Source organism: Panthera onca, chromosome A3 (assembly GCF_046562875.1).
Source record: "Panthera onca isolate mPanOnc1 chromosome A3, mPanOnc1 haplotype 2, whole genome shotgun sequence".
Taxonomy (NCBI): domain Eukaryota; kingdom Metazoa; phylum Chordata; class Mammalia; order Carnivora; family Felidae; genus Panthera; species Panthera onca.
The window spans coordinates 36542463-36558221 of NC_138341.1; the positions used below are offsets into that span (position 1 = coordinate 36542463).

General features: G+C 44.0%; 1 protein-coding gene across 11 annotated transcripts in view; it reads left to right on the forward strand.

Annotated features, from left to right (window-relative positions):
• Window positions 1-15759, forward strand: part of BCL2L11 (BCL2 like 11) — a 48809-nt gene that overhangs the window by 4823 nt on the left and 28227 nt on the right. Inside the window, exon 3 of one of the 11 annotated variants that reach the window (XR_009616273.3) lies at window positions 9777-10008. The exons of the other annotated variants lie outside the window; for them this stretch is intronic. The gene's annotated coding sequence lies outside the window, so the exon portion shown is untranslated. The remainder of the gene's footprint in view (window positions 1-9776; window positions 10009-15759) is intronic. 11 annotated transcript variants of the gene reach the window in all.

Below are 15759 nucleotides of genomic sequence, written 5' to 3' on the forward strand. Positions count from 1 at the left end.
GCGTTCTTGCTCACTGAATGAGTGAATAGGGCTGAATGGTGTGTAGTTTTAAAAACCTATGTATTTTAAGGATCCTTTGGAAGCCTTATAGTTTTTCCCTGCAGACCTATGAATCCGCCTCTACAGGTGGTGGCTTGATGCATAGATAGAGTTTATCTTACCTTGTGAACCAGAAATAGTGGGTGAGATAATGTTGGTTTTTTTTTTTTTTAGTATGTATGGTATCATACTGTTTAGCGAGATTATAAGGTAAGTCCTGTTACTCCAGATGACAGATGTAAAGCTTTAGAGATCACAGTCTAAGTTATTAAAGACAGTTATGTTTATACCTGCGAAGTCAAGTCGTGGATCCTGAGGTGTAATTTCATAGCACTAACTACATTCCAGTAGATTGGCATGATAACCGAGAGTTTAATGCAAGGAGTAAATGATAAGTTATAAGGAGTTTGTCTGAAGTTAGTGCATCAAGGTAAGTTTTCAGGATTTAGTTCTGGGGAGATCTGTTTGCTGGGGTGGGGGATGAGTGGGGGACTGGAGAGGACTTAGATAGGAGTTTTATTCACTGCAGAATAAAATTGACAGCCTTTGTAGTCTATAACTTTTTTTCATGGTTATTCTTCTAATAGTCCAGTGCCTAAAGACCCCTGAAATCTGCTGAGTTGATAAAATCGGGTTCTGTTCTCTTTGTAGTCATGTTTAGTGTTCCTTACTCAACCATGTCCATTAAGATCTTCAGTGAAGCTTTTGATAATTTATTGCAAAACGCATTTTTTTTTTTTTTTTCACAAAGAAGTCTTTATGATTGGTTTTCCCCAAGGCAACACAAATGTGAGGTTATAGAGAGGTTCTCCTCTGCCAGGGGCTCCTGCTCCTTCACCCGCAAAATAGTTTCTGCTCCGCGAGTGGGGAAAGGAAGCAGCGGATCTGGTAGTTCTGCTCCTGCATCTTTGTTCTGATGAGAAAGTCTATTCTTGTCTGGGATGTGCAGCAAGTAGATGTTTTGTTTATTCTAGAAATGCTTTCCTATTTTTCTCGATATCCCCGATTTTTCTGGAGGTCTTTAAAAAATACTCTATTTTTCCATGAGGAGAGAGAGAGGGTTCTTTTTTCTTCTTTCCTTGTTTTTTTTTTGTTTTTTTTTTTTGCTTTTACCAATCAAATTGTAGTCTCCTTACATCCTGGGTCAATTCACTTAACAAATGAGCTCTTAGTGGATAACCCATTATTCTGCTCACAATCGTTGACAGAGGTAGGGTTTCCGAGTGCCTTTGCTAGTGAGCGTGCGTGTGCCATGTGCGTTTTTAATACAAACTGTGTACTATTTTCTGCACAAGTTTGTACTTTGAAGGTGTAGTTACTGCTGGTGGAGGTAAGAGTTAAGAAAGGTCAGGATGTGCCAGTGAATATTGTGAACAGGGTGGAAGCTCCGTAATTAACAACTTCCGGGTGTCAAATGACTTAACGCTTACATTCTCTGGAACATCAGAATTCATAGGTAGGGGTTACTCGTGTTCTTGGTATTCCTCCACATGATGTGCATAGTCCTCTTGCACCTGGCAGTGATCTGGCAGATTGTGAGCCCTCCGAGGAGAGGCATGATGTCCTGCAGATCGTCATGAGGGCCTGACAAAGAGGACACGCCCAGGAGATGTTCAGAGTTTGGAGTTTTGCCCATCAGCCTTTCCATAGAGCTACCTGAAGACAAATAAGATTTCAAAAAAGTCTAGCAGCAGGAAAAAGACCCTGTGTGTCTCCCCTGCCCCGCCAAATATTTTGAGTTATTTGGCTCTAACTATAAGGTTTATTACGTGGGGGTGACAGGTGAGGTCTGGCTCAGTGGGGAAGCCACAGCTTCCCACAGTGGAGTACTGAGCACTTAAGATGCAACTGGTCCAGATTGAGATGTGCTTGTTCCTGTCCGTTCACACTGGAGTTTGAAAACTTTGTGGTGCGTAAGAAAGAATAGAAAATATCTCAGCCGCGTTCATACGAATGACATGTTGACACATTTTTAATCTACTGGGTTAAATTAAAAATGTGGGTTTTTAAATTTTTTTAGATAATTTATTTTCGAGAGAGAGAGGGTGTGAGCAGGGCAGGGGCGGACAGAGGGAGACACAGAAACCAAAGCAGGCTCCAGGCTCTGAGCTGTCAGCACAGAGCCCGATGTGGGGCTCGAACCCACGAACCGCAAGATCAAAACTGAGCCGAGGTCAGACGCTTCATCGACTAAGCCACCCAGGCGCCCCACCTTCACCTTTCCCAAGTGTACAGTTCAGTAGCGTTCAGGTATTGACATAGTTGTGCGACCCACTCCCAGGACTTTCTCATCTTGTAGAACTGAAACACTGTACCCATTAACCGTCGGTTCCCCACTTCCTCTCCTCCCAGCTCCTGGCAACCTTCGTTTTATCGGTGTCTATGATTTGGACTGTTCTAGATGTTTCATATAAGTGGGATTATACAGTATTGATCTTTTCATGACTGGTTTATTTCACTTAGCCTAGGGTCCTCAAGGTTATTCATCATTACTAGACTTTCCTTCCTTTTTAGGGCTGAATAATAGTCCATTGTATTTATGCAACATACTTGATTCATTCATTCATCCGTCATCGGACATTTGGGTTGCTTCCTTCTCTTGTCTGTTATGAATAATGCTGCTTTGAATATGGGTATGCAGATATCTCATAGATTATACTTTGGATTCTTTTTGATATGTGCAAACATCTCTTCAAAATCATGCTTTTGATTCTTTTGCATATATACCCAGAAGTGGGATTGTTGGGTCATATGGGAATTCTATTTTTAATTTTTTGAGGAACCTCCACCGTGTTTTCCACAGTGGTCACACCATTTGATATTCCCACCAATGGCCTACAAGGGTTCCAGTTTCTCCGCTTCCTTGCCAACATTTGAATACTTGTTTTCCTTTTTTTTTTTTTTTTTTTCCCAGTAGGAACCATCCGTTTGCGGTGATATCTCATTGTAGGTTTTGGTTTTTGTTTCCCTGATGATAAGTGACGTTGAGCATCTTTTCATAATGCTTGTTGGCTTTTAAATAAAATGTATTTTTTATATGAATTTTATCTGTTTGTCTTTACTTTTTGGAAATGTTTCTTCGAGAACAATGTCACATTAGCTCTGTGGCTAGCATTCTGTCTTACCTGGGTGGGCTGCTTTGCAGATGGAGGAGGTAAAGTGCAAGAATTTTTTTTATTTTTTCACTAGTTCCAAATGAAGTTTAGTGACTAATGGCTGTGTAGACAGTTCTAAGAAGATCTTCAGTCAGGTCACGATCTCGCGGTCCGTGAGTTCGAGCCCCGCGTCAGGCTCTGGGCTGATGGCTCGGAGCCTGGAGCCTCTTTCCGATTCTGTGTCTCCCTCTCTCTCTGCCCCTCCCCCGTTCATGCTCTGTCTCTCTCTGTCCCGAAAATAAATTAAAAACGTTGAAAAAAAAAAATTTAAAAATAAAACCTTTAAAAAAAGAAAAAAGAAGTGAAGAAATAACAACAGAGATCCTCTATGCCCTTTGCCTAGTTTCTGCCAGTGGCATATTAGTACAATATCACAGCCTGGAAGGGACGTGGATAGACTCCGGCTACCTTACTCACCTTTCCCCAGTTCCACATGTACTCCATGTTGTGTGTGCGTGTGAGTGTGTATTCACTGCTCTGCGATTTTATCCGAGGTGGAGGTTTGTGTGACGGCCGCTACCGTCAGGATACAGACAGAAGAGTTCTAGCCCAAGCGTTCCTCATACTACCTTTTGAAAGCCACAGCCACTTCCCTTCTCCCCAACGCCTAACAACCACTACTCTAGTCTCCATGGCTCTACTTCTGTCACAGGCGACCTTTTGAGATTAGCTTTTTTGCCCAGCGTAATTCCATTGAGATCTACCCGGGATGTCGTATAAATCAATAATCGCTTGCTTTTGATTGCTGAGCAGCATTCCACAGTATGATGTAGCACGGTGCATTGACCTGTTGAAGGACATTGGAGTTGTTTGCAAGTCATGGTAGGGACTTGGGGAGGCACTTGGGGAGGGGCACAGCCCACACTGCGTGTCGTGCGTTATCCCCGGTACGTCTTCGGCAGCTGCCAGTTGAAGACCAAGGGCACAGGCTTCCTTCAGGTGACTGGCCATGACGCTGTACCATGGCAACAAACTGCCACTGTGGACAGTTCCCTATGGGTTTTTGCGTGTACGTGAGTTTCCGTTCCCAGAAGTGCAGTTGGTGGAACACAGAGCGGTTTAGTTTTTTAAGACACCGCGCAGCTGTTTGCCAAAACGGCACTGCCGTTTCGTGTCCCCGTCAGCGATGTGTGAGGGGTCCGGTTCTTCTAGATCTTAGCTAGCATTTGGTGTCATCACTATTTGTTTTAGCCATCCTGACACATGCCTCATTATTGTTGTAATTTGCATCTCCCTCCTGGCTAATGACGTTGAATATATTTTCATGTGTCCCTTTGCATATGTACGCCTTCTTCCGTGAAGTGGCTCTTTATGTCTTTTGCTCATTTTCTAATTGGATTGTTGGGGTGTTTTACTCCTTCACTCTTTTTGAGAGCTCAGACCCATCCTAGATTCCAGTCAGGTTTGTGATTTGCAGATAGTTTCTCCCAGCCCCAGGTCCCAAGAGTTTTGCTTAGTTGTTTTTGTTTTTTGTTTGTTTTGCCAAAACTTTTATGGTTTGACATTTTACATTTGGATCTATGATTCATGTTCATTGAGTTTAAGGTCTGAGATGCAGATCAATGTTTATTCGTTTTGATTATAGGCACCTGGTTGCTCCTGCACCATTTATGAAAATTGTTACCCTTTTTCCACCTACCGTTAACCCTTGAACCCCTCAAGGTGAGGGGCGTCAGCCCTCTGCACAGTCAAAAATCCATGCATAACTTTTGACTCCCCCCAGACTTGACTACTGTCAGGCTACTGATAGCCTGCTTTTCACTGGAAGCCTTAGCAATAACACAAAACTGTCGATGAACGCATATTTTGTATGTTACACGTATTGAATACTCAGTTCTTACAGTAAGCTAGAGGAAAGAAAATGTTACTGAGAAAATCATAAGGAAGAGGAAATCCATTTACAGTACTATACCACATTTATTGAAAAAAATTCACCTATTAGTAGACCTGGTTGTTTAAGGGTCAACTATAATTGGCTGTGCACCTTTCTTAAAAATTAGTGTGTTTTTGTGACTCTATTTCTGGGTTCTCTTTTGTGTTCTATCGAACTGTGTGTCTGTCCCTCCGCCAATACCACACTTTCATTACTCTAGTCACATACGAGGCCACAGTAATGGATAGAGTGATTCCTCAGATTTTATTCTTTTTTTTTTTTTTTTTTTTTTTTTTTTCTAAAATCGTTTTAGCTAGGTCCTGTGCCGTTTCATCTATATTTTTGAATAAGCTTATCACTGCCTACAAAAACCCTGCTGGGGTTTCAATAGGAATTGTGTTAAACTTAACAGATCAGTTTGGGGGAGAATTTGCGCCTTCAGTGTGTTGAGTCTTCCGATCCATAAACGGATGTCTCTTCAAGTTTTTAGGTCTATGGGTTTTGTAATTTTCAGCATACAGATCTCATACATGTTTTCTTAGATTTAGATTAATGGTGTTATGTTTCTAAACTTTCTAAACTGTACAGATGTAATTTGTTATGATCTATTGGCATCAATGGTATCAATGTTTTTTATTTCATTTTTATTAATGGTGTTATGTTTCTAAACTTACTTTCTAAACATTCATTTTTAATAAATAGAAATGCCGTTCATATTTGTGTGTTCTTGGATCTTGGAGCTTTGCTGAACTCAGTAATTTCTTGTAAATTTCTTGGGAGTCCTATGTAGACAGTCTTGTTATCTGCAAATAGGAAGTTTTATTCTTCCTTTTTGATCTGTGTGCATTTTCTTTCTTTTTCTTGCTCTATTACAGTGGCTAGAACTTCCAGTGCTATGTTGAATGAGAGCAGACATACTTGCCTTATCCCCAGTGTTAGAGGGAAAGCTTTCAGTCTTTAACCAATGAGTGTGTTATTAACTGCAGGTGTTTTGTAGATGTTCTTTAAAAAGATGAAGAAGTTTCTCTTTATTTCTGAATTGCTGACAGTTTTTAGCATGAATGGAATAGGTATTAGATTTTATAAAATTTTTATTCTGCATCAATTGATGTGAATTTGTGAGTTTACTTATTTTAGTCTGTTGATGTGGTGAGTTATATTGATATTCAGTGTTAATCTACCTTACTGGACTGGGATAAGTCCTTCTTGGTCAGGGTATAGTTCTTTTCATATATTGCTGCACTGGATTGAATTTGCTAGTACTTGGCACCTAAGTTCCTGAGAACCGTTTACCTGTTGTTTTCTCTTCAGACTGTTCTTGTTTTGATCAGGGCCTTTACAGTGTGTTGGGAATGTTCCCTTCTTCTCACTTTTCCAGAAGAGATTGTGTGAGAGTCGTATTAATTCTTCAAATGTTTCGGTAGAGTTCTCTAATGACAACATGTAGACCTGAAGATTTCTTTCTTGCTGAGGAGGGGAGAGGGTGTCTTTAAATTACAAATTCAGGTTTTTAGTGTTTGTAGGACTCTTCAGGTTGTCTCTTGCATCTTGGTTGAATTGCAGTAGTTTGTGATTTTCAAGGGATTGGTCCATTGCTTCTAAGTCGTTGAATGTTGGGTATTTACAGTGTTTATGTTGTTCTCTTATTATCTTTAGTGGGTGCAGGGTCTGTTGTGATAGCCCATTTCATTCTTGATATTGGTGATTTAGGTTTTCCTATTTTTTTAACCTTATCAGTCTTTCTGGAGGCTTATTGGTTTTATTTTTTAAAATCAGCTTTTTTGTTTCATTCATTTTACTCTCTTTTCCTGTTTTCAATTTTATTGCTCATTTTTATTTCCTTTAGTTTGCTTTGTGTTTGTCTTTTCTAGTTTCTTGAGGTAGGAACTTGGAGTAATGTTTTGAGACTTTTCCTCTCTTCCACTGTAAACATTTAGTGCCATAAATTTCCCTTCACCACTGCTTTACCTGTGTCTGACAGTTCTTGGTATATTGTGTTTTCGTTTTCATTACAGTACTTTTTTGGTTTTTTCATTTTCAGTGACTTTCATGTGTTTTTATTTCCTTTGAGATTTCCTCTCTGACCCTAGATGATTTAGAAGTGTGTTGTTTCGTTTCTGAGTACATAGCAATTACCTTGTCCTTCTGTTACTGTTTTCTTGTTTGATTCCATTATGGTCAAAGAATACATTATGTATGATTTCAGTTCTTTTAAATGTGTTGAGGTCTGTTTTGGTAAATGATCCATGAGTGCTTGAAAAATATCTGTATTCTGCTGTTGGTTGGAGCGTTCGTTACATATTTCCCGGTTGATCAGATCTTAGTGGTTGAATTGCGTTGTCCAGTTCTACATCCTCGCTGATTTTCTGTCTGGTAGTTTTGTCAGTTGCTGAGACAAATGGTGTTGATGTCCCCAACTGTAAGTGTATTTCTCCTTTTAAATCCATCAGATTTTGCTTTATATATTTTTGAGGCACAGCTGTATGGTGTTCACACATACTGAATTGTTAACTTATTACTATTGAATTGATCCTTTTATCATAAAGGCTACTTTATGTGATGTCAATATAGCTACTCGTGCTTTTTGTAAAAAATAATAATGCTGTTTACCTGGCATATTTTTTCCCACATCTTCAGATAATACTGTAATCCCCTCCCATCAAATCTGTCTTCTAAATGGTGAATTTAGATCATTTACATTTATGGTAATTGTTAATATGTTAAGGCTTAAGTGTGCCATTTTATTGTCTTTCTGTTTCCTCTGTTCCTATGTGTGTTTGTGGGTTTGTTTTTTTGTTTTTTGTTTTGTTTTTTTTTTGTTTTTTTAACCTTGCTGTGGGAGCCACCTGGGTGGCTCAGTTGGTTAAGCATCTGACTCTTTATTTGGGCTCAGGTCATGATCTTCTGATGTGTGAGTTTGAGCCCCACTTCAGGCTCTGTGCTGACAGTGCGGGGCCTTCTTGGGATTCTCCCTCTGTAACTCTCTCTCTGCACCTCCCTCCCAAAAATAAATAAACTTTGAAAATAAAAAAATAAGTCAAAATAAGTAAATCTTACTGTGGGTTATTTGAGCATTTTTTAGGATTCCATCTTGATTTATTTCTAGTGTTCTTTGTTTCCAAGTTTGTTTGTTTTTTTTTTCTTAAGTAATCACTGTACCCATCATGGTGCTCAAACTCACAACCTTGAGATCAGGAGTCATATGCTCCACAGACTGTACAGATGTAATTTGTTATGATCTATTGGCATCAATGGTATCAATGTTTTTTATTTCATCTGCAGTGTAGACACCTTAAATCCATTGAGACCCCTTTACATGTCCCCCTTTTCAAATATAATTGTCTTTTTTTTTTTAATTTTTTAATGTTTATTTTTGAGAGAGAGAGAGAGAGAGAGAGACAGCCAAGTGGGGGTGGGGCAGAGAGAGAGGAGAAACAGAATCTGAAGCAGGCTCCAGGCTCTGAGCTGTCAGCACAGAGCCTGAGGTGGGGCTCGAACCCATGAACCATGAGATCATAGCCTGAGTTGAAGTCAGATGTTTGACTGAGCCAGACAGGCACCCCTCAAATGTAATTGTTTTAAACATTTCCTCTATGGGGCGCCTGGGTGGCTCAGTCAGTTAAGCGTCTGACTTTAGCTCAGGTCACGATCTCACCGCTCGTGAGTTCAAGTCCCACGTCGGGCTCTGTGCTGACAGCTCAGAGCTTGGAGCCTGCTTCGGATTCTGGGTCTCCCTCTCTCTCTCTCTCTGCCCCTCCCCTGCTCATGCTCTGTCTCTCTCTGTCTCTCAAAAAATGAATAGACATTAAAAAAAAAAAAATTAAACATTTCCTCTATATACATTGAGCACCATATCTGATGGCATCACATTTTTTGCTTTAGCCATCAAATATACCTGAAGCTCTTGGAAAATAGGCTAGGTTATTATATTCACCCCTATCTTTTCCCCATTTCAGTATTCTTCCTTTCTGAAGTTCTAGCCTCCTGTTACTCCCTTTCTGTTCAGAGGACTTTGTTTAGTCATTTCTTAACAGTAGGCCTGCTAGCAACAATCCTTCAGTCCTGCGTCTGAGAGAGTCTGTGTTTTCCCTTCATTCCAGAAGGCTATTTTCAGTGGCTATAGAATTCACGGTCCATGGCGGTGGTTGGTTGGTTGGTTTGTTTTGTTTTTTTCCTGAACTTAAAAGACATGCCCCTTCCTTCTGGCTTTCATTGTTTCAGATGAGAAGTCTGCCATCATTCAGATATTCTCCTAGAAGTAACAAGTCCTTTCCATCTGGCAGCTTCCGAGGGTTTTTTGTTTGTTCGTTTCCAGAAGTTTAATTATGTGTCTTAGATTTCTCTGGGTTTATCCTTTTTGATGTTCACTCAGTTGGTTACATTTGTGGTTGTAGGTTTTGTGCCAAGTCGGGGAAGTTTTCAGCCATTATGTCTTTGAATATTTTCTCAGTGCCTCCTCTCTTTTGGAACTCTGATGACGAAAGTGTATTTTCGTGGTGGTCTCACAGATCCCTGAGACTCTTAGTTTTCATTCTGTGTTCTCTTTTTGGACTGAGTAAATTCTGTGGACCTAGCCTGGTGTCCGCTGATTCTGTGGCCTGTTGTTCCCCACTCTAATACTTGGCCCAGCCAGTGAAGTTGGGGTTTCTTTTTCCCCCCCCTCTTTGTTGCATTTTTCAATTCTAAAATTTTTGCTTGCTTCCCACCAGGTGAGGTGCAAGCTCAGATCCTTCTTTGGCCTTGCTGATACTTCCCGGCAAAAGTGGTACGCCAAATCGCGTGGCTCCGTTGAGTTCATTTGGGGGTATATGCTTGGTTCCCCGCAGCCCCTGCTGACCCCTGGGAGGGGGACGTGGTGGAGGGCTGACTCCCAGCTCGGCTCCTGCAGGATGGAGACTAAAGCTCCGCTCCTCTCGCCTCCTCGTTGCCGCCAGAGTGCAGGTGAGGGGTAGAATACCAGCCCTGCCTCCCGCCACCCTGTTTCCTGCATGATGCTGGGTATGAGTTCCCGATCATTCTCCTTCATGTCAGAGCAGAGTGGAGGCCCAGTGACCCACTGGGTCTCACAGACTCCCAAGACTAGGGTGAGGAAAACCTACGGGCCACCAGCCCTGTTTCCTACCACCTCGTTCAGTCTCGTACCTGCTCAGCTCCCCGCTGGGCCTTCCCCTAACCAGTGGTGGGGGAAGTGATGTGCTGACTTGCCCTGACTTGTTCTGTCTCATTGCTCACTGACGCTTGGTGCGGGTGAAGGCCCAGCTTGTTACTGGGCCTGCAGATAGAGGGTACGTGCCCGTGCGTGCACGTGTGTGTGTGTGCGCGCGCGTGCGTGCAGTGGCAACTGACCTGCCACGTGCCACCTCCTCGCTGCTTAGTGGGGGGCCAGCTTTCTGCTGGGCCCCACCAGCGCTACCCTGGAAGGGGAGTGAACATGATCCGCTTCCACTGGCCAGGGGTGAGAGAGCTACCCACGTGATTTCTCCAGCACCCCTCTGGCAGGGCAGCGGGATCGGCCCCGCCTGCTTGTGCCAGGCAGAGGTTGGCAGCTCAGCTCCCCTTTCGCCTGCTGACACAAGCTGGGGGTGGGATCAGAGCACGAACACCTCCCACCGAGCAGGGGATGGGTGGATGATCCACCCCTGGCTTGGCCACGCCGACACTGCGGCACGTGGCGGTCAGCTGGGGTAGGGCAGGTGTTGCCGAAGGGTTTTCTGTTGCAAGGCCACCCTTTCCCCAGTGCTTTAGCTGGGGAGAACTCGCTTCCCCGGGAGCTCTTTGCGTCTGTGACCATTGGAGACCCTCTGCAGCACCCTGTCCAGGATATATGGAAAACGGTGAGGAAGCTGGGGACCTCTCTGCCATGTCATTCCCCGAGTCCCGGGGTCCCCAAGCAGCCTACCTTCTTCTTTCCCCTTTCAGTACTTAAAAAAAGAAAGTTTCGGGGTGCCTAGGTGGCTCAGTCGGTTAAGCGTCCAACTCTGAATTTCAGCTCAGGTCTTGATCTCATGTTTGTGAGTTCAAGCACCATGTCGGATTCTCTCTCCCCCTCTTTCTCTGCACCTCACATCCATGCTCACTTTCTTTCTCAAAAAAAAAAAAAAAGATTAATGCTTATTTATTTATTTTGAGAGAAAAAACAGGAGAGGGGAAGAGAGAGAGGGAGAGAATCTGAAGCAGGCTCCACACTGTCAGCACAGAGCCTGACTTGGGCTTGATCTCATGAACCATGAGATCATGACCTGAGCCAAAAGCAAGAGTCAGACGCTCAACTGGCTGAGCCACCCAGGTGCCCCTAGCATTTTCTTGTCTGTTGTGTTCTCCCTAGGGTTTTTAGTAGCACGAGGTTGGACTTGGGGGAATGGGTGGGGCGACCCTACCTTGGTGGCACTAGAAATCTCTTTTTTTTTTTTTTTTAATGTGTGTTTATTTTTGAGAGAGAGAAGGGAGAGAGACAGAGCACAAGTGGAGGAGGGGCAGAGAGAGGGGGAGACACAGAACGCAAAGCAGCTCCAGGCTCTGAGCTGTTGGCCCAGCGCCTGACGTGGGGCTCAAACCCACGAACCATGAGATCATGACCTGAGCTGAAGTCGGCCACTTAACCAACTGAGCCGCTCAGGCTCCCCTGTATCTTCTTTTAACTAAATATTTATGATTGGTATTGATTGGTTCTGATTGCAAAGTACTACTCGGAATTTTGGCCGTCACCTCTTAGACCCTCTGTTTTTACCCTATGGAATAATAGAGTTGAGAGGGGATTGGGCAATAGTCCCAGCCATTGTTTTCAGGTAATAACTACAGTGTCCCTATAGCTGTAACTGCCTTGCGTGTGATCCTGGTGGTGAGCCTGTAAGGTGTACCTACACCTTGCTTCTCTCAAATGTACTGCCTGAAAACCAAATGGGTGACTCAAGTCAGATTCTGCATGCCAGAGGGGAACTCCTTATTGGAGAAGGCCTAGCCCTGTAGTCCTGCATGATTGGACTATAAGGCAGGAGAAAAGAGATAGTCTATTGATTTGTGTTGTGGTATTAGATTTGAAGAAATGCATGTAATTGCCAACCGAATGCTAGACAGTCTAATATCTCGCCCCCTGACATATTTTTAAACCAATGAATTAGAACACTTGCCCGGGGCCCAGGTCTCCTCGTGCCCCTGGTCTGTGGCTACCCTGCCTGTGTTGGGGCAGGGGACTCTCCACGGACCACCACCTCTCCCTGCCTCGCACACCATGTCCCACACCGGAATCCAGTTGTCTCCGTTCCTTTCTGTGGAGAACGAAGCCTCCGTCTTCCGACATACTCCCTATGTGACAAAACATCTAGCTGCTTTCTCATCTGCTCAGTGTCCTCTAGTTGTTCTGCTTGGTCAGTGGCCAGGACCCGTGGTAGGGCATGTGACCCGAGACTGCTTTCCTTCTCTCTGGAGGTCCTATTGACACAGACCAGACACCTGTCCTGTAAGACCTTGTGAACTCGGTCCTGTGCTGTGCTCCGGGCTCTAAGCACCCTGCCACCCAACCGCCCTCAGACCCTGCTCTGCAGGCACAGAGCAGAGAGCCTGACATTCCTTTCTTTTGCAGGAAATACTCGGCGAGATGCATGTACCGAGGGCACAGGGGGGTTGTTCATCCTGACATTATTTATCCCAGCCAGAAAAAAACTATTGACTGTCTTAATGGTTTGGGGAAAATCTCTAAACTACTACACATCCTTCTGACAGACTGTGGTGCTGTCATCCTAATGACATTAAGAAGAAGAATGACGTGGCAGATGCTTCTGGCATAAAGTTAAGTTAAAAACGGTTACAAAGTTGTTGAGGACATCGTAGTGTTTTAGTCTGTCTTTGCTGCTATAACAAAAATAGCACCAACTAGGTGGCTTAACCAGGAAACATTGATCTCACACTTCTAGAAGCTGGAAGTCTGAGATTAGGGTGCTAGCATGCTCAAGCTCTAGGGGAGGGCCCTCTTCCTAAACTTATAGACCGCCACCTTCCCTTGTGTCCTCACGTGATGGAGAGAGAGCAGGCCAGCTCCCTGACCTCGGATAAAGGCACTGGTCCCATTCATAAAGACTCCACACTCATGATGTAATCACCCCTAAAGGCCCCGTCGCCTAATACCATCACGCTAGAGATTAGGTTTAGCATAGGAGTTTTGTGGGAGGCACAAACAGTGGAGTTCAAGAAGTTCATAAGTGTAACAGATTCGAAGGAAAATATATCAAAACGTTAAAAGCAAATATTTTGTGTTCAAGTGTCCGGTGGTCTTATCTGTGTGCCTTTTTGTACAGCGTGCACAATCACGACTGGCATTTATAATAGAATAAATCCAGGGCGCCTGGGGGACTCAGTCGGTTGAGCGTCTGACTTCAGCTCAAGTCGTGATCTCACGGTTTGTGGGGTCGGGCCCTGCGTCGGGCTCTGTGCTGACAGCCTGTTTCGGATTCTGTGTCTCCTCTCTCTCTGCCCCTGCCCCACTCACGCACTGTCTCACTCTGTCTCTCAAAAATCAATTAATGTAAAAAAAAAAAAATTATAGAATAAATCAACAATATGTATGCTATATTTTGTCTTAATTTTAATCTTCATTTTTGGCATCCCCAGCAGCTTGTCACCGTGACGCGTTCATCTTCCCGTACGACTCAGTATTAAGTACCATGCCCCTTATGTTGGTAAAGGTTTCATCTGGGTAACATCAGGCTTGTGGCCCACCACCACAAGTAATCCGCATGGACATTAGCCCCCAATAGACTCTTCTGGGGTCGGCTTTTTATTTAGCGAAGTATTTTTATTGTGAACGTCTCCGTCCAGAGGGGTCACAGCTTGCTTCAGCACCAGTGGGCTACTGCTGTGTCACCTGCAGGGCCGTGCGTCAGGCTGGGGCAGGGTCTAGACGGAACCCCAGCTGTTCCCAGACACGCCAAGGACCTTGGCAGACCTGTTTTTCTGTCTGATGAGCTTGTTTTCTCATCGATCAAATGAAGACAGAAGTGCTCACCACTGGGGGTTGTGGGGAGCTTCCACATAAGCTACCGGAAAGCATCCGATGGGACCTCAGTCACTAATTTTCCTTGCTCCTCAACGACCCATTGCAGCCATGGCGGGTCAGCAAGTGTGATGGTAATGAGTATTCTCTCCTACTTTGTGTAGAAAGAAGCTGTTTGAGGAGTGTAGGAAACTCACAGGGAAGTGAATTCATCTGGAAATGCTACTGTAATTCTAACTCCCTCAGGTCCCACAGCAAACATACAAGCAAAAAAGATCTTTTCTAGAAACTTGCCTGGTGGGGGTGGGGAAGGGAGGTCTGAATCACCCCTAACCTGCCCGTGACCCACACATCACCCTGAAAAGAACCTTGGCGTGGTTGGCAAATCTTTGGACCGTCGAGAGACATCTGGAAACCACACTGTCTGAGCTGGGCCTGCATCAGGTACACCTGTGGGAGATGGCCCATTGCACTTGGCAGAAACTTGACTTCAGTTCAGTGTATTTGGAGAAAGAAGGTCTTGAGACAAGGCATAGGCTGAACTACTTTTTCCTGCAGTCAAAAGTTAAGCAAACATTTTCAAAATGAGGTATTTTGCTGGTTGGTTTCACGTGAGAAATATTTGTTGCCTGTATAGAATTAAGAAGTTTTAAAACAGCTTTTTCTTTCTCCCTTTGAGGGAATTTATGCTCCTTTGGCTGTTAAATTTTGGGTTTTATTTCTGAGTGAATGAATCACGAAAGCTTCTTGAGAACTTGTCTTCACGAGCTATGAAGTGACCAATGCCAACAGTTAGAGCGCACACCATTTCCCTGATGGGCGAGCTTAAGCTCCATTGGTTAAGAGCCTGTGCCTTTGGGGTTTGAAGTATTTGCTTAGAATGGGTATGGTATCCTAGTGTCCTCCGGGAAACCCCAATTCACTTGGTATTTTCCCTGTTCTCTACCCTGAAGCAGGTCCCCATGGTTTGTGAATAGAGTTGTATCTCAGCCAGTGATGGAGAGAACCAGCCCCTGCAGACAGTCGTCTTCTGTTCTTCCTGGGCCACATGTACCCATGGGCCTGCGTGAGACCAGGATCTGTGCTTGAGTTACATCCTAAACCTGTCTCCCCTTCTCTCTAATGTCTGCACCCAAAGAGGACACAGGCCAGTTGATGGCATGGGTTGTGTCTCCGACCCTGAGACCAGGATTATCTGTCCTGTTCAGAAACAGAGCTCCCAGGATTTGGAAATGGGTTTGAGGGCACATCTAGTGTTGGATGTGGGAACTCGGGCATTTGGCACTCATAACTTACTCTCTGCCCCGTGCATGATGCTTGCTTTAATTTAGGCTTTGTTGACCTTCTTTAGGAGTGAAGATGGCTTTAGAGCTAGAAATTTTTTCAGTGTTTGTTTATTTTTGAGAAAGCATGAGCGAGCAGGGGAGGGGCAGAGGGAGGAGAGGAGAGAGAATCCCAGGCAGGCTCCGCACGGTCGGTGCAGAGCCCAGTGTGGGACTTGATCCCGCAAACTTCGAGATCATGAACGGAGCCGAGATCAAGAGTCGGGACACTTAACCGACTGAACCTCCCAGGTGCCCCTCAAGCTAAAATCTTTTAAAAAATGGAATCAGTCATTTCACTCTGAGAAGGGTGTATGTGTTCAAATTGAAACAGGTTCAACATGATGATTCTCCACTATATGAGTTGCTCTGCGAACTTTCTTT